The sequence below is a fragment of the Leopardus geoffroyi genome, chromosome A2 (genome assembly GCF_018350155.1).
Source record: "Leopardus geoffroyi isolate Oge1 chromosome A2, O.geoffroyi_Oge1_pat1.0, whole genome shotgun sequence".
Taxonomy (NCBI): Eukaryota; Metazoa; Chordata; class Mammalia; order Carnivora; family Felidae; genus Leopardus; species Leopardus geoffroyi.
This window is the reverse complement of record NC_059331.1, coordinates 165,773,641-165,798,462: the sequence shown is the minus strand read 5'-3', so window position 1 is coordinate 165,798,462 and position 24,822 is coordinate 165,773,641. Positions and strand designations below refer to the sequence as shown.

General features: G+C 50.4%; 1 protein-coding gene and 1 pseudogene across 4 annotated transcripts in view; one reads left to right on the top strand and one right to left on the bottom strand.

Annotated features, from left to right (window-relative positions):
- DPP6 (dipeptidyl peptidase like 6) overlaps positions 1–24,822 on the bottom strand; it is a 950,988-nt gene that overhangs the window by 684,594 nt on the left and 241,572 nt on the right. The window lies entirely within an intron of this gene.
- LOC123607151 lies at positions 21,203–23,776 on the top strand (annotated as a pseudogene).

The following is a 24,822-nucleotide window of genomic DNA, read 5'->3' as shown; positions in this document are numbered from 1 at the left end:
TCGCCCAGGTAATCCTTAGTTTTCTGAGACTTACTTTAAAAAAAATCAAGAGACATTTTTATTAAGACAACTTGATTCTCAAACAATTGATATAGAGCTGACATATTTTTAAGATAATACCATATTTTTTAGTTAGTTAAATAAGAGCAGATTAAGGCACCTGGGTGGCTCAGTCAGTTAAGCGTCTGACTCAATTTCAGCTCAGGTCATGATCCTACGGTTTGTGAGATCGAGCCCCACGTCAGGTTCTGTGTTGACAGCATGGAGCCTGTTTGGGATCTTCTCTCCCTCTCTCTGCCTCTCTCTCTCAAAGTAAATAAATAAACTTAAAAAAAAAGTAAGAGCAGTTTTCCCATCCATGAACACCAGTTTCTGTTTAGAATCCTTATCTAACGCCAGGAACTCAGATCTAACGAATGCTGGGAAATTTGCAGTGAAATACTAAAGGCCTTATTCCTGACGCTGGTCTTACATATTAGAACCTTCACCAAAGTCCACTCACTCATGCATGGCAATATGCGCCCAGCACCTGTTTTGGCCAAGATATATATGAAACAATCCTCATCCTTGAGATTCTCAAGGGCTAAAAACTGAGACAAATAACTGACCACACCAAATGACAGGTGTTCTTATGGAATAACCCAGAAATCGTGGGACAGTAGAGGAAACAGAGGCTCTCAAAATAGTTTCCAGCAGGCACAGATTTAGGGCAGAAGGAGGCAGGCCAGTAGAAGTTCACCAAAGAAAGGCCACTCCAGGCAGAGGGGCAGGAGACCATGGAAGATACCAGAATGGGACAAAGAGCCCAGACCATTGAAGAGCTGGTCCTGTGAGCTGAGCAGGGCCTCAGCTGGGAAGAACACGCTGAGAATTCCACATCTGAACTTTTCCTTTTAGGGACCTGAGGGATGGCAGAGGGTGTGAGCCAAGGGCAGCCACGTTGAGGTGTCTACACCCGCAGACGTGAGCCAGTAATGGCGACAAGCTGGAGGCAAGAGGATCACTGGGAAGCCAGTGGACGCTGCCCCAGCCACTGATGGTCATCAGGCCTCTCTGGTGCTGGCAGGGCCCATGAGCAGGGGGGTCCCACCACGCTCCCCTCCAAGCCTGGGGTCCCCAGGAGAACTGCACTCATTCACAGCACAGACCAGAGTCAGAGCTGGTCTGGCTTCTGATAGGTGCATTTCTCCATCTGCACCTATCGGCCACTGGGAATGAAGTCCATGCCCCCAGGCACCTGAGTGTGGGACCTGGACAAGTCTGCAGGGTACAGGCTATTCACACCTACATCAGGCTCGGTCCAGCCTAGCAACCTTTGGGATACAATGGAAACAAAACAAAACACTATACTTGTAAGCCACAGCCCATCAATAACCAAGGATACCTGGGTAGGCAAGACCAGCCCTCTTCAGATGCTTCCGGCTGTGCAAGAAGAAAGATAACGTAGACAAAGACCCCTCGGACTCTGCAGTGTGAGCCCAGGAGGGCCGATCCACGCATCACAAATGCACAGTCAGGGAGCTTTCCAGGACTTAACAGAATCAAATCCTGCCTGTTCGTCATGATTATTCCTTGAGGTGTGCAGTGAAGGCAGGGAGGTCTCTGAACCCCGCCTCGCCCCTCAGCGCGCTCACAGCATGGTCAGGAGGGCCAGGCCTCTGGACTTCCTTTATCACGACATAAACAAACATCACTGAGAAGCATCTGATTCTCTACAGACGAGCCCTCTCCAGAAAATCCTGGTGTGATGCGCGGGATTTAAGGGGAACTAGGAGAACATCAAGCCGATACGAGCCCTTCTGTCTGACCAGTTTTCCCCTGTGTCATAATTCCCTGTGTCTATCAGCACAGGCATCATCTTTCGTAGTCTGTGTTTTCCTTACAGCCTCCCCGCACTACTGCAAAACCCTGGAAACAGAATCTGATCAGTACACTCTGCCCTCTGCTGACCACACTTAAACAGTACACAACCCTACCTCCCCTCCCACGTCAGCGCTCCCATCAGGCTTGTGGATGGAAACCGTAAGGTACCAAGGGGATTCGACTTGTTTGCTTAAAACTGCCAATGTTTCTGTTTTCAAGGGATAGAGTTTTTTTTTAATTTTTTAATCTTTATTTATTTTGAGACAGAGAGAGGGAGGGAGGGAGGAACAGAGAGAGGGAGACACAGAATCCGAAGCAGGCTCCAGGCTCTGAGCTGTCAGCACAGAGCCTGACGCGGGGCTTGAACCCACCAACCAGAGATCATGACCTGAGCTGAAGTTGGACGCTTAACTGACTGAGCCACCCAGGCGCCTCAAAGGATTGAGATTTTTTAGACTAATTTCACTAGCTGGATTTTTCCTTGCAATGCCTAGGGAAGTTGAAGAAAGAAGGAAACCCCTGCGCCTTCCCCAACAATCTGTTCTTTGTTAACGAGAGAGGTATATACACTCAACGGAAAGGCATCCTTAGAACACAGTCTGTGTGAAGGCTTAGCATAAAGTGGTGACACAAACAGTCCCAGGGCCATTAATGTAATACACCATTTTCCAGGGCAACTGTATGATCCTGGGGATTTGTTTCAAGATAATGTGGTGGCAAAATGGATGAGGTGGGATTGACCAAGGTGATAATTATAAAGCTAGCCAATGACTACAATGAGCTCATTATATAATTCCCTCTACTTTTATTGATGTTGGGAAGTTTCCATAAACTTGTGCCCCCATCTTAGTTCAAAGAACAGTGAGCGGCTGGGGCTGAGGGTTAAAGGCGTGAAATGTGGAGGCAGAAAGCCACGGGAGCGGGTGGATGATGCAGGTTTCCACGTCCTCATCATGCCTCTGCTGCTTATAACGGGGAGGCCGTGGGCAGGTCACCTTATCTCTCTTAGGCTCACTTTCCATATTCGAAAAAAGAACAATAAAACATACCCCACTGGGTTATTGCGGGTATGAAGTGAGATTGGATTAAAATGCCTGGCACGCAGCTGGTAAATGCGAATCTTTTCTTTCTCCTTTTTCCAGCAAGCCCCAGATAAACGCCAGTGGTCAGTGAACACAGCCAGTTCCAGCAACTCCCTTGTTAGGGATCACCCTTGTAGTCCCTGAGTGTTTTAGCCTCTCAAATGCAAATGTGTCAAAAGATCGTTGATTCAGGGCCACCTGGGTGGCTCAGTTGGTGCAGCGTCTGACTCCTGGTTTTGGCTCAGGTCATGATCTCATAGTTCGTGGGTTCAAGCCCCGCATCGACAGGCAATCCTGCTTAGGATTCTCTCTCCCTCTCCCTCTGCCCCTCCTCTCTTCACTTGCTCTCTCAAAATAAATAAACTTAAAACATTAAAAAAAAAAAAAGATCATTGAATCAGTATCAGCCAAGATAGAACACGCATGCACAAATAAAATAAGCTATTTTATACTGTGTTATTTTTGACTGTATTTATATCATAGCATTCTTATTCAATATCATGTATATACCTCAAGCCTGCATTTTATCACAAAGGATGGTTTAAAGGCATTATAAGAGGAATATCTATCACTAATACCATAGTATTATCTTTACGTACTAGAGTTCATTAGCCAATTTCCAAGAGCTTGGTCCACGGATAACCCACTTTATCAGACACCATTTGAATGAACACTACAAATACAGTTTCCCACACCTTCAATTAAGCAAAATATTTGAATAACACTCTATGCTACCAATTTGATTTTTCTGGCAACAGAGGGCCATTCCGGCTTAAAATGGATTTGAATAGAGAGAACGGAGTTATTTTCTGCAAGAATGTGTCATTCAGGAAAAATGAACCCGAGAAGAAGCAAATGCAGAAGTTGAAGAGAAATCTGGAAGCATGTGTATTAGACCGAAGACGTCCACTTACTGGTATGTCATTTAAGTGACCACATAAAACACCTGAACGTTTTCCAGGGCCTTTTCATAAATTAATACATGCATCACAACTGTCCTCTGAGGGATTAATGTATACACGTGCCTAATTTTATAAAGGAGAAATATGGATGGAGGTTTAAAGAGTTCCTCCATGTAATTAATGTGTGACAGAGTTAGGATCTGAAGTGTCTAAGTAACTCTTCCCGCCTCACCACACCGTGCCAGTCCGTGCAGAGTGTGACGCATCTGGCCGCGACTGCCTGTCCCTAGCATGGGGTTTGGGGGAGGGGAAACTTTTCCTTACTTTTTGCCATTTCCCCTGGATTCATGCCTGCTTAGTTGAAGGACGATCAGAATCTACAGGTGCACTGCATTTGAGAAAGACAGATTTATTTTTTCTTTTAGTTTTTTAAAATTTAATATTTATTTTGAGAGAGAGAGAGAGAGAGAGACAGAGCACGAGCAGGGGAGGGGCAGAGAGAGAGACACACAAAATGAGAAGCAGGCTCCAGGCTGTCCAGCACAGAGCCTGACACGGGGCTCGAATTCACGAACTGCGAGATCATGACCTGAGCTGCAGTCAGACGCTCAACCGACTGAGCCACCCAGGCACCCCAACAGATTTCTTTTTAAGTCCTTCTTTTGAGTCCCCACATAACTGGATATTTTGCAAAGCTATGTTTCTACCGACAGGAAAATGGCTCGTAAGGAGGAACAGAGTAAACTCTGTCAAACATGAGAACATTTATTCATGATTAAATACAGTATTATTAACAGAAAACAATGACCAGTGGTCTGTGACAACCTTGAATTCCAAATAAGTATCAAAATACGAATAATGGGCCAAATGCTTGCTTGCATAAATATCATCCGTGTAGGGGCGCCTGGGTGGCGCAGTCGGTGAAGCGTCCGACTTCAGCCAGGTCACGATCTCACGGTCCGTGAGTTCGAGCCCCGCGTCGGGCTCTGGGCTGATGGCTCAGAGCCTGGAGCCTGTTTCCGATTCTGTGTCTCCCTCTCTCTCTGCGCCTCCCCCGTTCATGCTCTGTCTCTCTCTGTCCCAAAAATAAATAAACGTTGAAAAAATATCATCCGTGTATTTTGAAAACGTGCCTTCTTCTCAAACTTGGGTCCAGATGCCAACGCTTACAAAGCGTCGTAGCACAGGAGACGGAGTTTTTCTGTTTTCAGCTTTACTGCTAACTCAAGATCTATCCAAATAAAATAATGATTGTGCCTACTCCCAGTGCCAAACATAAGGATAATCTGGAATGTGATCTCAGGGACCCGTCTCTTGGGCACAACGGCCCTTGCCCTGTGCGACTCTGCGATCTGATGTCTGAGCCTAGCACAAGGACCCCAAGGCCTTATTACAGGACTGGCTCTGAGATCTTAGAGCTGACGCTTTCGTTGTGGCTGATTTTTTTTCTATTTCTTAGAAGAGGTGTGTGTGTGTGTGTGTGTGTGTGCATACATGCATATGCAGGGGGGACCAAAAAATGCATGTAATGTGACGATTCTCATTGGTTAATTCCCAATTCAGAGGCGGTAAAGATGTGAATTAAGTCCCTAGTGGCCTCACTAAGCTCCTGACAGTCAACAGACCCGCCTCAGAGGCCCCCTTGGACAGGACGTCCTCTGTGCCACGGGCCCAAATGTCAACTCTTCCCTTTGGGGGATGGCAGCCTCCCCTCCTGGCCTCTCTGCTCCCTGGGTCTGTGGCTCTGGCCTGAAGCTGTGGCTTGTGCACAAGGAGGCCCCTTCCGGTCCCTGCAAGAAACCGTTCATAGGCTCCTCTCCTAGATTTGATGCCCCGGCCCTGCCTCAGGGTCTTATGAATCGCCTTCATTTCCCAGTTAGTGATGTCTCCTTGCTTGGGCCGCGGCAGCCTAGCCAACACCTGTGCTCCAGAACACCGCTCTGGCCGTGGCCACCAAAGTACCGTGGAACCCGAGTTCACGGGGCCCCTTGCTGCTTTTAGATCACTTGCCCCTTACGGGGCCACCTTCTTACTTCAACAGCTATTTTCCCCTTGGCATCCGTGTCAGCAGCATCCTTCTCCTCCCGGGGCTTCTGCTCTGCCTCATACACGTACACACCTTCAAACATCCTGAGTCTGTCCACCAGCCGGCTACTCCCATGGCACCACACATTTTCCCTGGACCATCTCAGCTCCCACAGCTCAACCATCACTAACAGAGTAATGACAGCGCAATGTAAACCTCTCCGGCCCAGGTCCATCCCATCAGGCTCTCGATGTCCAAACTGGCTTCTCTTGTCTCTCTCGTCTGGCCCTGCCCACCGGCCACTGTATTCTGCACACAGGGCAACGCCCCTGAGGCCACCCTGGGGTTTTCCCAACCCCATCAGACCGCTCAGCTGCTGCAACAAACTACGATGACGAGTCGGCCTCAGTGTATCTTCTCACAGATCTGGAGGCTAGAAGCGCAAGGTCAGGGTCCCAGCACGATTGGGTTCTGGGGAAGGCCCTCTTCCTGCTTGGCTTCCAGACAGCCTCCCGGTCCAAGTGTCCTCACACGGCCGAGAGAGCCAGAGCACGATGGAGCAGGCTCTCTGGTGTCTCTTCCAATAAGGACACTAAGCTCATCACCAGGGCCCCACCCCCAAGGCCCCATCTAACCCGCCACCTCCCAATAGCCCATCCCCGTATTCCATCACGTTGGGGGCTAGGACTTCCGCGTGCGAATTTGGCCCGATCCAGTCCATAACACTGACCGACCCCACCTTTCTCACCTAATCCATCACCAAAGTCTCTCAGTCTTTCTCAAACTCTTAAATACTTCTCACACTTGCCCCCTTCTTCCTAGCGTTACCACTGCCATTTACAAAATCCTGAAATGGAAACAGAGGAACGGAAGTCGGTGCCGCGTCACAATCAGAAGAAACCCATTCACAGCCCGTGTAATTCCAACCAGTCGACATTCTGCCTTCTCACTTCTGTTCGCAGGCCATGGCAGCCGTCTCGACGAGAGCTTCTGCCCACCCATCCCCCGATTCCTCTCCCTCGACCAACACCACGCATCTGGCCTCCAGGCTGGATGCAGAATGATTTTTATTAAACCTGAAGGAGACGTGGCCACGCGTCCGCTTCAGCTTGCCATGACTTTCCATCACCTTGCAAGGACCATGTCAGTCTGGAACGCCACGCAAGAGCCCCGTGACACGCCATCCATCTCTGAGGCTCACCTCTACCCGCTTGGCCCCACAGACACTATCCCTCAGGCCACCCAAGTACCTGAATGCGCGGGGCTCTCTTAAGCCACTGTGGCTCTGAAGGGGCCATCACCTCAGCCTGAAATATCTCTCTCCTTCTTCCCATGGTTATCTGCTATTAATCCGTCAAGAATCATCGTAGGCACTCCTATCTCCCAGGAAACGCTCCCTGACACCCTCGAGACAGAATTAAGTCTCTCTCTTCCTGCTCCCATAGGGCCCTCTGCATACTCCACCACTTAATAATAAGATAAGGTGATGTGTTAAACTTGAAGGCAAGGACTGTTTTATTCATGGAGTGCCGCATGCTGAATCCTTGCGCTCGTAAAGAGATTAATAAGGGGGTTTTCAAGCCAACGAATCATCAACCTATCTTCCCGTTATTTGCCCGAATACAAATTCCTCATCCCGGTCCCATAGCCCACGCTGCCCAACATGGTAGCCACCAGGTGCTTGCGGCTATTTAAATTTATCTACATTAAGATTAACTACAATTTAAAATTCAGTGGCACAGGCCACGTGCTCAGCAGCCACAGGTAGGTGCCGGCTACTGGAGGGGACGGCACGGATGCAGAGTATTTCCATCACCACTGACAGGTCTCTTGGATGTTGCTGCTTGGGACCCTTCTTACAACGTACCCAACTCTCTTGCTCATTTGCATGCCTGTCTCTCCCACCAGACTGAGACTCGAGCACGTCTGTATCCCCTGGCATCGGCCCTGCATCGCGCTGTAGCCGATATTCAGTGAAAGCCTGATGTACGAACAAGCAAAACCTCTCCTGCACCATCTCTACGTGCCTCTCATCTTCTCTGCCACTCCTCCCACTCGAGCCAAACTTTGGCTTTAGAGCCAAACTCTAAAGCCCCCCCCCCCCCCCGCCAGGCCCTGCTTGAGGACCCCCTTCTCGTGAGCTCCCCTGCCCCTTCCTTTCGTGATGGCGGGTTCCATCCAAAAGCCGGTGGGTTCTAGAGCTGGGCATCTCGCTCCTTCAGCTTGCTCCGTGCACCACAGCTGAGCAGAAGCTGGGCCACCTGGCCCTCACGCAGGCCAGCAGAGGGCTCTGCTGTGCAGGTGCACAGCTATCCAACTGCATGGCGGTGTGTTCACGAGCAAGCAGGAACCGGGTGGTGACTGACACCTATCCCGGTCATCACAGAAATACTAAGAGAAGCCTTGGAAGAAGAATGGAGGTTTCCAACATTTAAAATATGGACATTCTGGGGATGCCTAGGGCAGGCGCGACTCAGGAGGGCTGCTGTGCAGGAGGAAAAAACCCAGCTGCCATCGGGAAGCGCTCGTGCAGGCAGGTCAGAAGAACCTCCAGCCCCCGGGAGCAGAACTGGGCCCTGTTCAGGCTCTGCCCCATCTGACCTGCCCCTGACGCGCTCTGGGGCCCAGCGGTGACAGGCAGGCTGAGCAGCTCCCCCTCAGGCCGGGCCGCACTCCATGCCTCGGGCTCTGCTTTGCTCACAAACACGGGCCTGGAGGGGACGATGGGCCCCCAGTGTAACTGCCTAGTTGGGGCTCACAGCTGGGCTTCGGAGGGCACAGCAAGGGGACAAGCTGTTTTCCCTTCCAGGCCCATCTGCTCCCAGATATGGCAGAAGTCGTGACTTACGTTCCAAAACACACACTGCCTTTGCCTCGGTGGTGCCAGTGGCTCGTTCTAAAGTTTGCTACAGTTTTGCATAAGTCACGTGGGCAGGTGCCCACCACTCATGACTGGAAGACAACAGACCAGCACGGGAGCGATGGTAATGAGTGAAGGCTCACAGGCAGGAAGCGGTGAGTGGTTTCAGGGAACTTCACTCTGTCCGACTCGCTCACGGGCGAGGTCAAGGTGGGGGGCTGGTGTGGGGAGAACACCGTGGCAGTGGGCGGGGGGGGGGGGAGGGGTAGCTGTGTGGAGACACCGTATGGCCACCCCAGAGGACACCACGTGATGGCCTTCCTGTGACCTTGCCCGGGACGGGGGCACCAGCAGTCACAGAGGGCCCTCCAGACAGTGCTGTCAGCCCGCAGTGACCCAACCCGAGAGTGTGCCCTTGAGCACTGATAACAGGCCCTGCTTAGCACCCAGCCAAGTCACAGGAGATGGAGACGTAGGTGCTAACATGTGGAATGAGGTAAGGCAGAGCCCAGGCCCCGGCCCCATCACAGTGGAATGCCAGCTGAAGCTCACAGATGGACGGACAAGGCAGTGCTATCTTGGCAAGGGGGGAGGGCACTATCTGGTCCTTGAAAGGTTGGTGAGATTTTTAAAAACTGTTGTAATGTTTATTTTTGAGAGAGAGAGAGACAGAGACAGAGACTGCGAATGGGGGAAGGGCAGAGGGAGAGGGAGACACAGAATCCGAAGCAGGCTCCAGGCTCCGAGCGGTCAGCACAGAGCCCGACACGGGGCTCGAACCCATGAACCGCGAGATCATGACCTGGGCCGGAGTCAGACGCTTCACCGACTGAGCCACCCAGGAGCCCCTGAAAGGATGGTGAGATTTTAAAGCAGAGAGGGCAGAAAAGGCATGTGGCTGTCAACACGGGGGAATGGCCCACCAAGGCTGGAAACCCACAGTGAAGTTTTTGATTATCTGTCCTCATGGAGCTCTTCAATGAAGCCAAATGAGGGCATTGGAGTCCATTATTGAAAGAGGCTTTAAGATGGCCTTATTAGGGGCTCCTGGGCGGCTCAGTCGGTTAAGCATCCGACTTCGGCTCAGGTCGTGATCTCTTGATTCGTGAGTTCGAGCCCCACGTCGGGCTCTGTGCTGACAGCTCAGAGCCTGGAGCCTGCTTCGGATTCTGTGTCTCCCTCCTCTGTCCCTCCCCGCTTTGTCTCTCTCTCTCTCTCTCTCAAAAATAAACATTTAAAAAAGTTAAAAAATAAAACAAAATAAGTAAATACATAAAATGGCCTTATCAGCACTGTCCCGATACGCCCTTGCAAAAATAATGCCCTAAACGGCAAATGTTCCCCTCGTCCCTTAAAGTCGATGCCTATCGCTAGTGACAGAAATGAAACCCAAATCCGATTTCCCGCTAACGGAACTCGAGTGTGCAGTGAATTGTATTTATTCCCACTGTTTCCCCCCAGTTCTCACAGCACTCTCCGCCCCTCCATCCAGCCCCGGGCGGTGTCTGCTGTGTTACAGGAACACGCGGACTCTCTCCTTCTTAAAGTCCCCTTTGCGTGTGCTGTCGGGTTCTTCTCTTTTCTCCTGGGCGCTGTGGCCCTATAACCTGACGCTGGCGTCTTCCCCGCACCGGCTGCTTCTCACCGCCGCTCGACACCTGCTCGGTCAGGGTTTCACACCGACCCCTTCCAGAGCCCAAACCACCGCTCTCCGCGGCTGCGCTGGCAAATCGGCGTCCGAGGCTGATCGGCCTCTGGCCGTCACACATCCGCTGTGAGATTCTTTACTGTCTGGGTCGCCGGTTTTGATCGAAAGGTGCCTCCAAGCCTTCGGGTTTATTTTCCCAATACACGGGTGAGTCCGCTCATCTTGGGTCTGCAGGCAGTGACTCACGTCTACGCTGCTCCCCACATCTGCTTCCTGTAACTCGGCAGTCTGCAAACTGCTTCCCGTGTGCCAAAGCTGCCTCTGCCCATCTGCATCAGCCAAGTGTCGTCGGCACGCGGCCACTGTGCGCGGCTCCTTCCGCGCCACGCCCGCAGGGTGGCGTGGCTGTGACAGACTGTGTCACCCTCACAGCCAAGACTATTTACGGATCTGGCTCTTCCAGAAGAAGTCTGCCAGTCCCTGCACCAGACCGGTGATCTGGAAAGCCAGTTTTATCTACATCTCTACTATAGTTTTTAAGATTTTTTTTATTTCCAATAGCAGAGAGGTGCAGATATTTCGCAAACGATCCAAGGAAACGTGTATCCCCCGCCAATTCACGATGTTCTGCCTACACGCCAAACACGTATGTGATACAAGCTCTATTTCAAACATCGGGGGTTCCCAAGGGAATACGGCATGCCCTTGCACTTAAAGATCTCTGACCTAGCGAGGAGGCCGGGTGTGTGGAGAAACCATCTCAGCGAAGACACTTCACGTTCAACACCTACCGCCCGGGGCAAGGTGGACGGAACCGTTGATCTGTCCTATCCCCAATGTCCAAAACTCACCTCCCAGAGAACTCGGCACCCGCACCTGTCATCCATCAACAAGGAAGGGGGACTAGCTGCTTTCTAGCTGTGGAAAGGGACAGAGGGCTAGCAGATGACTGTGGAGGCAAGTCAGAGCACGGGATGTTGGAGGGAAGGCCAAGGGGTCAAGTGCGGGGCCCGCAGGAGGAGGGCTTCACAGGGAGGGGCTGCCCGGAGAGGCGCCCTGCCGTAGGCATATAAAGACGAAGCTCGAGTCCCAACCGAGAGCAGAAATGGGTCATCTTGGAAAGCAAACTTGTGGCAGAAAGCGTCCCCTGAGGTATACACGTAGTCATTTGACAGACTGGACAAAAAGCAGAGCAAAGGCAGTGCCGCTTTTAATGGCTTGTGACATTTTACATTTCTTTCTTTCCCAGATAAACTCTTCCCTTTTATTTTTCGTCCCCCAACACGGATTTTACCCACTGCCTGGGAAGGAGCCGGAAACCCCAAGGGAGATGTGGCTGTTGCTCTTTGAAAGGGCACATCTTAAAAATAACCTCATTTCTTTTAAATTGGTCACAGCATGAAATGAGGTGTCTGGGAAGGAAATAATGAATAATGGAGAAATGCCAGCGACTTTGGGGTGCCCTTTGAGGAGGCTGCTCTAGACGTTCCTACTCCTTCATGTTTGGCCTTGGCAATGTATCATTTATGTCCTCGTTTCCACCCTGGACTGTTTGTTAGGTGAAACAGTGAATAAACAGAATGCCAGGCAGACGCAGCAACGCAGACTCTGAGTTAAGACCACAGTAGAGGCACAGGGCTGGGTCCTGGAGGCGCTTGGAGTGGCCAGGACTCGTATCTCTCCTGCAGTCCTCTGGCCCCTGGGAGCCCGTGTCCCATGCCTTGTCCTCCGGAAGCTCAGATGCCAGTGGAAAAGGAAGAAAAAGCAAGCGGCTTCCGGTGAGGTGTGATAGATGCCCCCACAGCTGTGCACACAGGGCATCCCAGGAGCCCGTCACAAGGACCTTGAATCCAGATTAAGGGATTAGGGTGGCTTTCAGGAAGAGGGGCCATTAAAGGAGGCTACCTCCCCTAAAAGCTTCCACCAAGACAGCAGAGAATACAAACCGTAGCCCAGGGGCGCCTGGGTGGCTCTGTCGGTTAAGCGTCCGACTTCGGCTCAGGTCATGATCTCACGGTCTGTGAGTTCGAGCCCCGCGTCGGGCTCTGTGCTGACAGCTCAGAGCCTGGAGCCTGTTTCCGATTCTGTGTCTCCCTCTCTCTCTGCCCCTCCCCTGTTCATGCTCTGTCTCTCTCTGTCTCAAAAATAAATAAATGTTAAAAAAAAAAAAACAAAAAAAAAACTGTAGCTCAAGTTGCAAGGCGGAGAAGGCAAAGTGTGTTCAACAAAGAAATATCGGTATCTACATATGTGCAGCTGGGGACAACAGGGACACGAGCGATTGCTAGCATAGGGACAGAAATAGTACCTGGCCAAGCCCATGCAGAGAGGCGTGGGCAGTGCTCACGGCGGGGAGGATCGAAACGTTCCCCTGCAGCCCTGAGTACCTCTCCCCACGGTCCTCCCCATGGTCCTCCTGTGCTGCAACGCTGGACCAAGGGTCATATTAGGGGCGGTATCCGACATCACCAAACTATTCCTCTGGATACAGGTTTGGAACATACAGGTTAGGACTGGCTTCCCAGGAACCCCCACCTCTCATGTGAGGGGTCACCACATACCCTTCTCCTACCTTCTGCCTCCCAGAGCTCACGCCCCACACCTCAGGGGCAGGGGAGAAATGAGGCCAGCACCTTTGTCCACGGGGAGCCAGCACTGGGTCTAGGCGTGGACGTCGTACTGTCTGGACACTTTCAAGCATGAGATTCCAGACACATTCATGCTGTGACAGCGCAGAAGACACACAGGTTTTCTGTTTGCAGTCTGGAAGCTCTCTACTTTCATTTTCACCCCTCCCCCACCCCCGCCAATTCATGCTTGCAATCTGTTTTGGGTAGGAAGAAAGAAACCGGAAATAGAAATAAAGCCATGCCTCCTCCTCTGACAATGACCTTGCCGGCAGCATCCTCTCCAGTGCTCCCAACAGTAGGGTGACAGAAGCAGGTGTATATGCCCCGGGGTTTTGCAGTCACAAATTAGCTATGTCTGGGTTCCCAGAACAACACAGCATGCAGCATCTTACAACAGGCCCATCAGCAGTCCTTACGGAATGAAGTGAGCCATCCACAGACCAGACGATGGTTGACATCTCAGGTTTGCAACGTCTTACTGCCATTCCCTAAGTCTGGTGGCACCAACTAGCCCAAGAATCCCTTTCCTGTTTAACGCATCCAGCTGTGACATGTCCCTAATCAGCTGCGAATCCCCCAGAGCAAAATGCATGACATCTCACCACTGAGACTGTCCTAATTAGTTATCCCCAAATCAGTTCCCTCTCCTCCTCCCCCAATGGCTTTTCCCAAAGGAAATGTCACCAGAAACAGGAAGCACCAATCAAATGGCAATAACGATTCAATAAACAGTCCACTGCACAGAGCGGATGAGTCAAATTGAGCGACGAAGATGTGTTCCTTAAAGTTCCAACGAGAAATACAGTCATCCTCCAAATATTTTAAATAACCTAAAAATGATATGCTTTGAGACAAAAGTCAGTAAGTCAGTGTTAATGAGTTGGGCTGTGCCCCCACGCCTGTGAAAAAAAGGTGTACCGCCCTAACCTCCAGTATCTCAAAATGTGATCGTATTTTGGAAACAGGGTCACTGGAGATGTAATTTAGTTAAGGTGAAGTCATGCTGGGGTAGGGTGGACCCCGAATCCGACGTGCCTGCTGTCCTCATAAGAAGGGAAGAGACACACAGGGAAAACTGTCATGCAAACGCAGAGGGAGGGACTCCAGGGATGGGGCCACAAGCCAAGGCACACCCGGTGCCCCCAGAAGCTAGAAGACCAAGAGTGGGTCCTCCCTGGAGGTTTTGGAGGGGGCACGGCCCTGCCGACCTCTTGATTTCAGACCTAAGGGAGACAGCACATGTCTGTTGTTCTGAGACACCCAGTTTGTACGGTTTGTCACAGCAGCCGCAGAAAACTAAAGCCGCTGGAGACTGGCTGACTTTTTCACCTGGATATGATGTAAAGTAACCAGAGGAGCCTGTGGGGGCCAGAAATGCAGATTTCCTCTTCCTGACCCGAAATCTGCCTCCAAATCCTGCCACTGCCACAGGCAGACACAAACAAGTGGGACTTCCTACCATAGACACACACACCTTAGGTGGTAACACTCAGTGTGAAGTTCTCATTGAAAGCAAATCAAGTGAGGGGCGCCTGGGTGGCTCAGTCGGTTGAGCGTCCGACTTCGGCTCAGGTCACGATCTCGCGGTCCGTGAGTTCGAGCCCCGCGTCGGGCTCTGGGCTGATGGCTCAGAGCCTGGAGCCTGCTTCCGATTCTGTGTCTCCCTCTCTCTCTGCCCCTCCCTCGTTCATGCTCTGTCTCTCTCTGTCTCAAAAATAAATAAACGTTTAAAAAAAATTTTTTTTTAAATAAAGCAAATCAAGTGAGCTTGAAGAATTCAATGCTTCCCGAACTTTTTGACCATAAACACTTTTCTGCACAAGCAGAGACTTTAAAAAGGACAGCCTGGAAAATCCCCGTGTGTGGTTTCCCCTAAGCTCTGTGTTAACAAAGACCCAATCTTATTTCAAAGGAACGGTAAAGCTGACAGTTAAATATACACACATATGACTGATGGTAAAAGAATTAGATTAAATTAGGTTCTTCATAATTGTACTTTTAAGTGAAATTTTATATTCTACCCGTCACCAGAATTTGTCAGAGCGCTGTGAACGTGAGAACAGGCCAGTACTGGAGCCATAGAGACTAGGAAACATGCCAGGAGCTGGTGATTCAGAACAATCGGATGTGCTCAGACTTTTCGATGTTGAGCAAGATTTGTGTCATGAAAGGAAATATGGGCTACGCTCCTCCCTGCAAGCAAGGTGTCGGGACTTCTGGGAGCTTCTCCAAAGACAGACACAGATTCTTCCTTCTCATTCCTACCTGGCTTGGCTGCAGTTTGCACACCTTGCCCTGGAGGTGAGCTGGGTGAAGCAGAGATTTTCCTTCAGTCTTTCCCTAAATGCATTTCTGTTCACAAAGCATCTCGATGCATGCCTCCTTGGGAAGGTCCTTCTTTGGGAAGCCAGCTTGGAAGGCAACAAGCTTTGAGTGACACCCGTCCAGACAGTGAGGCAGGTGCCAGAGATGCTACCAGATCTTTCCAGAACCCTTGAGGCTCCAGTTACATCTACGGGGCATTAGCTCCTACACGGTAAGCGGGTGGCAGGCACACCTGGGACACCATGTTGTTTTATCCACTAGAGTTGACCAACGGGCAGTTCATGGCACATGATACCTTTCCATGGCTTCCATTGACCCAGTGGGCCAATCCCAGGGTATCTGGAGCCTAAGGATCTCCGAGTTTGTAGAAAACTCTCCAAAGACTCCCTGGACACAATGCTGGCTCTGTGTGCTTTGTTTTGGGAAGAGAAGAGCGTGCTGGTTGAGTGCAGAGGCTTTCCAACCTCAGAAAACCTCAAAAACCACTTCAAGTGAGGATTCGGCGGATACAACAGAGTGGCCAACTCTCTGGTTTTTGGTGAGCCAGAACGAAGAGACTTCTGGAAAGTTTTAATGGAAACATTGCCAGTATAACTGCTAATAGAGAAAGAGGTAATTAAAATTCAGGCGTTATGTCGAAGCGTCTGAGAAACATCATGGGAAGTGGTTTAAGATCTCTGTTCACAGTGAGAACGTTCTTTGTTTTTAAAACCGCTGTAGTCACACCTTCATCTGGCCATTTTCCACTATTCCACTCTGGTTCACAAGACCGCGCTTGCTGGGCATCCCGGTTCCTAGTTCTCAGGCTGGACGACCTATTTCCACGTTCCTTCAACTCACAGCGGGCTCACCCCCGATTCTTTCTTCCACGTCTTCTAGCTGGACCCGTTCTGCCCACCGTGCTGGGCACGCACCATGTATCATACTTTGGATTCTCAATCATGAAAGGGACTCCCGAGGGAAGTAACGTTTCTCAGTAACCATTTCCTACTTTCGTTTTAAGGCAGGGCCTGGCCCTGGAGGATGTCCGTGAACAACCCTGGTGAGCAAGTCTGTGTTCTCTGATGGTGTGCCAAGGCTCTCAGGGTTAATCGAGGGGTCAGCTTGTGCTTCCGCATCTACTGTCCTCTCTGGAGGGGAGTGGGACCTAGGACCTCTAGTTCCAAATCCCCGTGTTTCCTCCAGGAATGCCACACAGGGGGCATGGAACACGGAGCCACACTGAGGGAGCTGGTAGTTAATGGTGACACCATCAGCCCCCCCCCAAAACCATGCGGCCCCTCAGTCCAGCTGTCCTAACCAGACCACTAAATCAACCCACCTATCAGCATTATGGTTAAGTTTCAGGCACAAGGGATTATGGTTAATATTCAGTGCACCTGTGATTACTGGGGGGCTTCCCACATCCCTCTACCTCCAGCCCCACGCCACTGTGTCCTAAAAGCACACCAGCCCTCCACCTATCCTTTCTAGAACAACTAACTACATCTTTCAATAAGGACTTCATGAACGTCGTGATGATGCATGGCACACCAGGAACTATTTTTAAGTGTTTCCCACGTATTTTTTTTTTAACGTTTTATTTATTTTTGAGACAGAGAAAGACAGAGCATGAACGGGGAAGGGGCAGAGAGAGAGGGAGACACAGAATCAGAAGTAGGCTCCAGGTTCTGAGCCGTCAGCCCAGAGCCTGACGCGGGGCTCGAACTCACGGACCGCGAGATCGTGACCTGAGCTGAAGTCGGACGCTTAACCGACTGAGCCACCCAGGCGCCCCATCCCACGTATTAACTTAAACTTCCTAACCAACTGGTGAGAAAGATAAGATACCATGATTTATTTCTCCTAACTGTATAAGTAAAAAGACGGAGTCCAGAAACAGTTAAGTAACTTCTGGGGGCTAAGCAATGAGTAAATGGCCGAAGAGTCAGTCAGTACTCAAGCTCAGGCGGTCTGAGTCGAGGGTCGTACACCCACCCACTGAGCCACGCTGCCCGCGATGAAGACCCTGGGAACAAGAAACGGAAACCAGAAATGGAGCCCTACTGGCGGTAACGTGACGTTAGGTGTGCGCCTCGGTGAATTCTGCGTGCGACGCGTTGGTAAACCGCCATGTCAGCTCTGGTACGTGTGAGTTCGCTGGTCCTTGGGCTGTTACTCAAGAAGGGCTTGGGTTGTCCCAACACACTGTTTCATGTCAACTCGTATCAACAAGGAAATACCTTAAAAGTGCAGTTGCTGTACGGAAGGGGCCACGTTCCACTGGCCCTGTCTCCTGTTCCTCCTCTGGCCCTCATCAGGAGCGCTATGACCCGGGGAAGCACAGTTTGAAGCTCACGTCTCCAAACCAAAGCCTGGGGCGGGGGAGGGGGGGGAGTCTGGCTTCTCTGACGCAGTCACGGTGGGCATTCACTGGCCCGCACAGCACCAAATACACACCCTTGACCTTCCTGGCTGAACGCCCTTCACTCCCCGAGCTCACCTGTGCCCCGCTTCTGTTTCCAGAGTAGCTCTGCTGTCTTACCTGAGAGGTTTCCCTCTCTTGACTCCCGCCAAATACGCAGTGGCCTCATGCCTCTTCCTCGGGCCACACGCGCATCTCCAACAATCGGCAGGTGACTACGTTCCAACCATGAGACGCTCAGTGCAGTGGCCCCGGGATCATCCGAGTGCCCCTGAAACCACACACCCTGACTCCTCACAGATGTAAGGGGTGGGGTGGGGGGCGGCAGAGGCCCTGCTGGGTAGACCCAGCCTGCACTGCCCTTCCAGAGGCTGGCAGTGCTGCAGGTGTCTGGGGCCCACTGGGTCCTCTCAGGCATGGAGAGCCAACTGGAGGGGGGGTGTGCAGTGGCTTTTCACATACACCGCAGACCCCTCTCTCTCCCGGGACTTGAACTGGATGCTGAACTTGGAAACCTGGGCACATCAACTCACATCCCTACTCCTTAAGTAATCACAGCAGAAAACGTGCTTTGGTGAGTCTTTTGGCTCTAAGTGTTCTCAGGCACTTGGACTATTTCAGTGCAGGGGTCAGAGAGCTCCCCACGCCCAGCGATGCATCTCCTTATTATGGGTTGCATCATCTCTATCTAATTGCGTGCACTTTGGCCCCATCTGACAGCTCCAGAACTCCACGTGCTTATTAGCACATCTTTGGACGAAGGATGCAGCCTTCCCACAGCTCTCTGATTACCCCTGCCAAATGTGCCCGTGACGCAGACCCTCTCCCGATTGGAGGGCTGCTGCGCCTTCTTCCTTGTTCTTGAACAGCTCAGCCCAGTTCGGGGTGGGCAAGAGAGCACTCACGACACATACGTGCAAGCCAACCCTCGTCTGGCAACAGAAAATAAAACGGCCAATCTTCATTTTGCACAATTTGTTGATGGAGACTTGAGTCAAAGTGTCAGCACAGCCTTGAGCCGCCAGGCCACTCAGCTGGGCGGAGCAGAGGGAATAGGGATCAAACAGGGGTGGCAGTCTCTGGTCTCAGCCCCCTCGTAAGTGCAGCTAAGTCCTGACTGTATTATAAAAATGGACGCTAGAGACAGGAAATGAGCCCCGGGCTAAGCACCCAGGCACAGTTCCTCTAGCAGAAACTGAGCGTTTTGGTCTGGGAACTTTAGTGTTCCGCTAATGACATACGATTCCAAAATACTCTGAGTTGACTTTCCACCTGCCAACGGTCACGGAACCATGGAAAACCAAGCTGCGATCTTTTGCTTTCGCTTAAATTGCAAATTAGGTAATAGGAATTTCTAATCAAAACCAACTTATCACCTTCTTGTATTTATAAGAATCTCTTCCTCCCAAAGATACGCATTTTTCCCAATGGGACCTTCTTTTCTACTACTTTTGCTGATAACCACAAAAAGAGCCAGCAAAAATAGTCGTGCGTAGGAAATGTATATTTCACTCGCACTTATTTTTAAATTCAGACAAAATATTACAAACGCTAGACACTGACATTTAAAGCAGATCCTACAAAAGTAAAGCCTGCTGTTTCCCTAATAACCGTTTCATCTTCTCAACTACAGTCTTGAGTTGGACGAGCCAACTTCCACTGTTCAGAATCAAATAATAAAGGAAATCCCAAAAAGGAGAGAATCTATTTGCAGACAGTTGTGATCAACCACGTACGAGGTTCAGAGCACTAATTTTAGAACCTTTCAATTTCAGAAGAAGTCCTGAGAACACGGTTAAAGGAACGTGATTATTCAGACAGAAGCAAAGAGAGATTTTTCAGGTAGGATACCATTCGTTCACTCGTCAGATGACAAATACTCACCGAGAACCTTGGGGGCACCAGGCACTGTACCGGGTGCCTGGATACATCAGAGGACAAACCAGCCACAGTCCCTTATGCTAGTTCAGCCAATGTCCTGATAGGGGCTGTAGAGGGCGGGGGCCAAAAATAACACAGGCATAAAAAGAAAATTACATCATTTTCTGGAAGATGATAAACACCTTCCACCTGAGCAGGGTAGGGAGTCTCAGGAGTGATGCAATTTTGAATGGGGTGGGCAGTGTAGAGTCTTTGAGAAAGTAGCACTTTAGCAAAGACCGGCAGGACACCTGGGAAGAACGTTCCAGCAGGTGGAACGGCCAAGGAGAAGACCACAGGGTGAGAGTGGGGAGGCACATCGTCGCAGGCCCTCCGTTCATTGTAGGAACCTTGGCTTTTACTCTGAGAGAGAGAAGTGAGGGGCCCTCACATGGTTCCCAGCGCAGGCGTGGCTGGGCAGCTCTGACATGGGGCAGAGGATGCTGAGGGCAGCTCTCCTAGTGAGGTCAGAGCGAAGGTGATGCCCTTGACCTGCCTGCCATGAACTGGGTGGGCAAGACCAAGCAGATCTTGGATGATGATGGGCAAACCTTTCCTGGAAACCCATTAAAGTAGGAAGATGGTGTCTGTAAGAGGAAGTGGGAGACACTGAGGGCCAGCAATGACCACTCAAGGTCCTTTCCTGCTTCAGAGACACCACAATGAGCCCCAGGAGCAATAAAAGGCTCGGAAGGCAAGACTGCTTTCTCCCCAGCTGTGGTGAAAGACAAGACCTGTTGGAGCAGAGGTGGCATGAGAAGGACCATGGGGAGGCGGGCACGGGAGCATTAGGATTCTGCTCAGGTGTTCTCCTTGTACCTGTGCAAACAACAGCCCTGCCGACTGATGTGATCCTGTCAGAGCCGCAGGACATCAACGAGGAAGCATAGCAGTGATTGAGTATTCAGTGAGGCCAGCAGCCCAACAAGGAAGCCAGATGCCCCTCATCACAGCCAGCTCATCACAGCCAGCTCCCGTTTCTATAGAAACGGCACCCCTGTCTCTCATGGCACCCCCCTCTCCTTTTAATAGATAACCCGTCATTCGGGGGCTGAATTTGAGAGAAGCTCAAAAATCTAGAAGAAAGGAAGAGAAATTCATGACACTTTCCCACATACAAAATGGCGATTAAATGACCATAGGCAGGATGCTAATTGGGGAGAAAGATACCGGGCTACAGCTAGATGTTTCTGCTGACGTTTCCTATTATTCAGATGAAGACACGTACCTCTCCGTTCCCACAGAGCAAATAACCTCATCCTGAATCCACTAAGACGGAAAAGCGTAGCGAATGCCAAGGGCAGAGTCAGGGACCGAGACGGTTCTCCACACCGAGAACCTTTAGAGCCTCCCCTGTGAACCACCCACCACTTCCCTGACTTAGAAGGTTTCCCGTCAAGGACCCAGAGCCTCGGCTCTAAGGCTGGCCCTCGTTGACACCCTGCAGGCCTGTGCTGGCTTCTGCCATGGCCATTTAGTGTCCTACCTAGCATCCCTCCCACTGCCCAGTCCCTGCACCCCTAACCCCTGCACACGGCCAGCATGTGCACCTGTCTTTCAAGGCATTGTTCCCACTTGCCCCCCAAAGAAAGTAAGCGATGGAACAGGTAAGACTCATGCCCTACCACATCTGCAGTCCTCCCCAAAGGAATTTCTGATTCATCATCTTGGGGAACTAAAAAGTTTGACGTGAGACACAAGGAGGCAGGGTGAAACTACCCACCCAACTTTAGGAAGTGTCAATTCTGGCCGGGGCGATGATGTAACCAAGGCCCAGAAATGAGGAACAGACCACCCACATCAACACTCGCGCCCTGCGCTCCTCGGCTCCAACCAGGTTACGCTGTGGTAACGTAATCTCCGTGTTTACAGACCGAAGTGCACAGCTTTCCCATTGAGCAGCCGCTCTCTGAAATACCCCTTGTTTCCATGGCAAAAGGAAGGTGAGTACAGAACCCGCCCATGCTGGTTCTGGAAGCTTCCATTTTGCAAGTGCTCCCCGCACCGCCACTCCCAGTTCCCCAGCCAAAGTATGGCGCGGCCACACCGCCGTCTAAGGGAGCAAGGGGACACAATCCCCAGAAGCATCTGCAGAGCCAAAGTGAAGACCCCTACACCTGCCCACGTGAGAAGCCAGCCCTCTTCCAGCACTTAGCCAAGTGCCCATTTGAGAAAATCTAAACCAACTCGACTTCTCTGCCCCCGTTCCTCTGCTCCCCACCTTGTGGCAACCCTATCCGTCCTTCCACCTGACCGCTATCCGCACAGAAGCTCTACCCGAGCCCACGCTCCTGCTGAAGGTCTGTATGGCTGGCACCACATGCTGGCGAGAGAGGGAACGCGAGTGAGGAGCCGCTAACAGGTGTGCTCACCTGGGATTCGGCAGCTCCCCCGCAGCATGGTGCCCTCACACTTAGCAATGGAGAGCAGACGTTTGCACACAGGAAAAGACCGATGCGCATGATGAGAAGGACCCAGGAACTCACCTGCGAAAGCAGCTGGGTATTCTATGATGCAGCCCGAGTGTCCTAGAACACTACAGCCATCCCCTCCATGGATATTCCTGAGAAGACCTGTAAAGGTGGGTAGAGAGGGAAGTGCTCCCTGAGGCAGGAACAAGATGAGAAGGGAAGACAGGGGACCACGTGGCTTCATCTACAGCTCTGTCCTTCCTCAGATGCTATGGCAATGAGGGTCGGTGAGCAGAAGCCATGGGGAAGCATCTTTCCACAAGAACAAGAGTGTGGCATGAACACGGGGAAGCGAAAGAAAGCAAGAAAGTAGGCGGCCATGAAGCAAATGTTTAGTCTCTAAGATCAGATGCTTAATGGACAGATTCAGAGCTAAAAAGGGGGGTGCCTGGGTGGCTCAGTTGGTTAAGTGTCCAACTTAGGCTCAAGTCATGATCTCATGGTTTGTCGGTTCAAGCCCCGCATCGGGCTCTGTGCTGACAGCTCGGAGCCTGGAGCCTGCTTCAGATTCTGTGTCTCCCTCTCTCTCTCCCCCTTCCCTGCTCATGCTCGCTTTCTCTCTCTCTCTCTCTCTCTCACACACACAAAAATAAAATATAACAATTAAAAATTACAACCTGAAAAGAAAGCAAAGATCCCAGTGCACTCAGGAAAAGAGAAGTGTCCCAACATCCTTCCCACTTATTCCTCCGATATAACACACAGCTGAGCCCACCTCACCACATCCTGTTTGACACCAACTTTATCAATGTTTCCATTAAAGTCAAACTTAGTACAATCAATGCCAGACTGCCTGTATGCCAAGTGTATCCCTGAATAGCTGACTGTGTAATGGCTGAAATTGAGAAACTGGGACAGAAGTCTGGAGTGGCTACGGATTGTCAAGGACCCAAGATGTGAACAATTACCAGGCACACAGGAGAGAATCTATGCAGATGACTGCTCAGTACAGGCGGTAACTCAGCACAAGTGTCACATTGTGGCCACTGTCGACCCCGACCTGAAACAAAGGACCGGAAGGATCTGGAAGATCCCTTGAATTCCCATCATGTACATTTCTAACCCACAGGTACAACATTCAGCAGATGCCAGATGAACACGGAGCCCTTGAGTTCTAATTCCTTTACCAACTTTTCCTACTGCCACTCCATATAGCAATATGCCACAGCGTGAATTATTCCACTGACCCGTTTGCTCTGTTACGAGCAGAGGATGGCTATATGCGCCCACTTTTTGCTGTCGTTCTGAAATTGACATTTTGGTATCATTTTCAATTTTGTTGCATCTTTTTACATGTCAGATGATTGCTCACACGAAAGAAAGAGAGAAAGAAAGAAAGAAAGAAAGAAAGAAAGAAAGAAAGGGAAAGAAAGAAAGAAAGAAAGAAAGAAAGAAAGAAAGAAAGAAAGAAAGAAGAGAAGAGAAGAGAAAAGAAAAGAAAAGAAAAGAAAAGAAAAGAAAAGAAAAGAAAAGAAAAGAAGAGAAGAGAGAGAAAGGCGTCTCCAGTAACTGGACCGTTCACACTGCAGTGGACCCCCTCTTGGGGCCGTGAACACCCACAACTCTAAAAGCTCTCAAGAAGAAATGGGAAAGGATCACCTGGTGGTTCACTTGGTTCAGCATCTGACTCTTGACTTCGGCTGAGGTCACGATCTCATGGTTGGTGGGATCGAGCCCCCTGCTGGTCTCTGCCCTGGAGCCTGCTTGGGATTCTCTCTCTCCCTCTCTTTCTGCCCCTACCCTGCTCTCTCTCTCACATACACACACAAAATAAATAAACTTGAAAAGAAGAGATAACTTCACCTCTCCCGACTGGTTTAGAGCTTTCTCATTTTTATTTTTTTATTTTTTAACTGGGTTTTGCATGAGGCATATGAAAGGTTTGAATAAAGTTTAGAAAACTGAGTGTATTGGAGAAAATTATTAGGGAGACAGGAGGCCAGTGTTTTCCCACCTTTAATGTCTGCTGAATCCCCTCCCCTTATACGACGCCCTTTATTTGTAGTTCTTGCAATGCTCCTTTACTCCCTTCCCACTCCCACCCCTGCTGGCAGGTGCCACCTTGAATGCATCAAATATACAATGCATGAAATATGATGGATACACACAATTATATAAACATATCCAGGACGATACAACAAGGTTCCCGCTGATCCCCAAAAGCTGCTGTAGTAATTCCCAGTAGCTCTGTCTTTAACATAAGTCTTCCCAAACAGTAAACAACAGAAGACAGAAAAAATAAATTGGTCTTCTCAATTCCAAATTGGGAAAGATACCTATATCCCCATTCCATTTTGGTTTTGTTTTTTTTTTTTTTTACGTAAACATGTTAAGATTGACCCAAAATTATGTGAGGTAAAAGTTGAGATCAAAGAAATCCAAGCACTGTAGGAAGTTTACACATTGATTTTTACAATGACTGTGAGGCCCTGGAAAATCCTTAAGTTCCCTCTGAATGTAAAAAAAAAAAAAAAAAAAAAAAAAGTGTGTGTGAGTGTGTGTGTTTCACTTCCATCAGGCATATTGCTGGAACGATCTTAAAGTCTTCAAGCTGTTCACCTACATGTGCAGCATGAGTGAAAGGAAATTTGTTTTTTTTTAAGTTAAGCACTGTTTTAGGCCCTGAGACCACTGCGTCTGTAGCTACCCGAGTCTCCGTCTTCCCGGCACCCCTACAAGGTTCCGATCCCT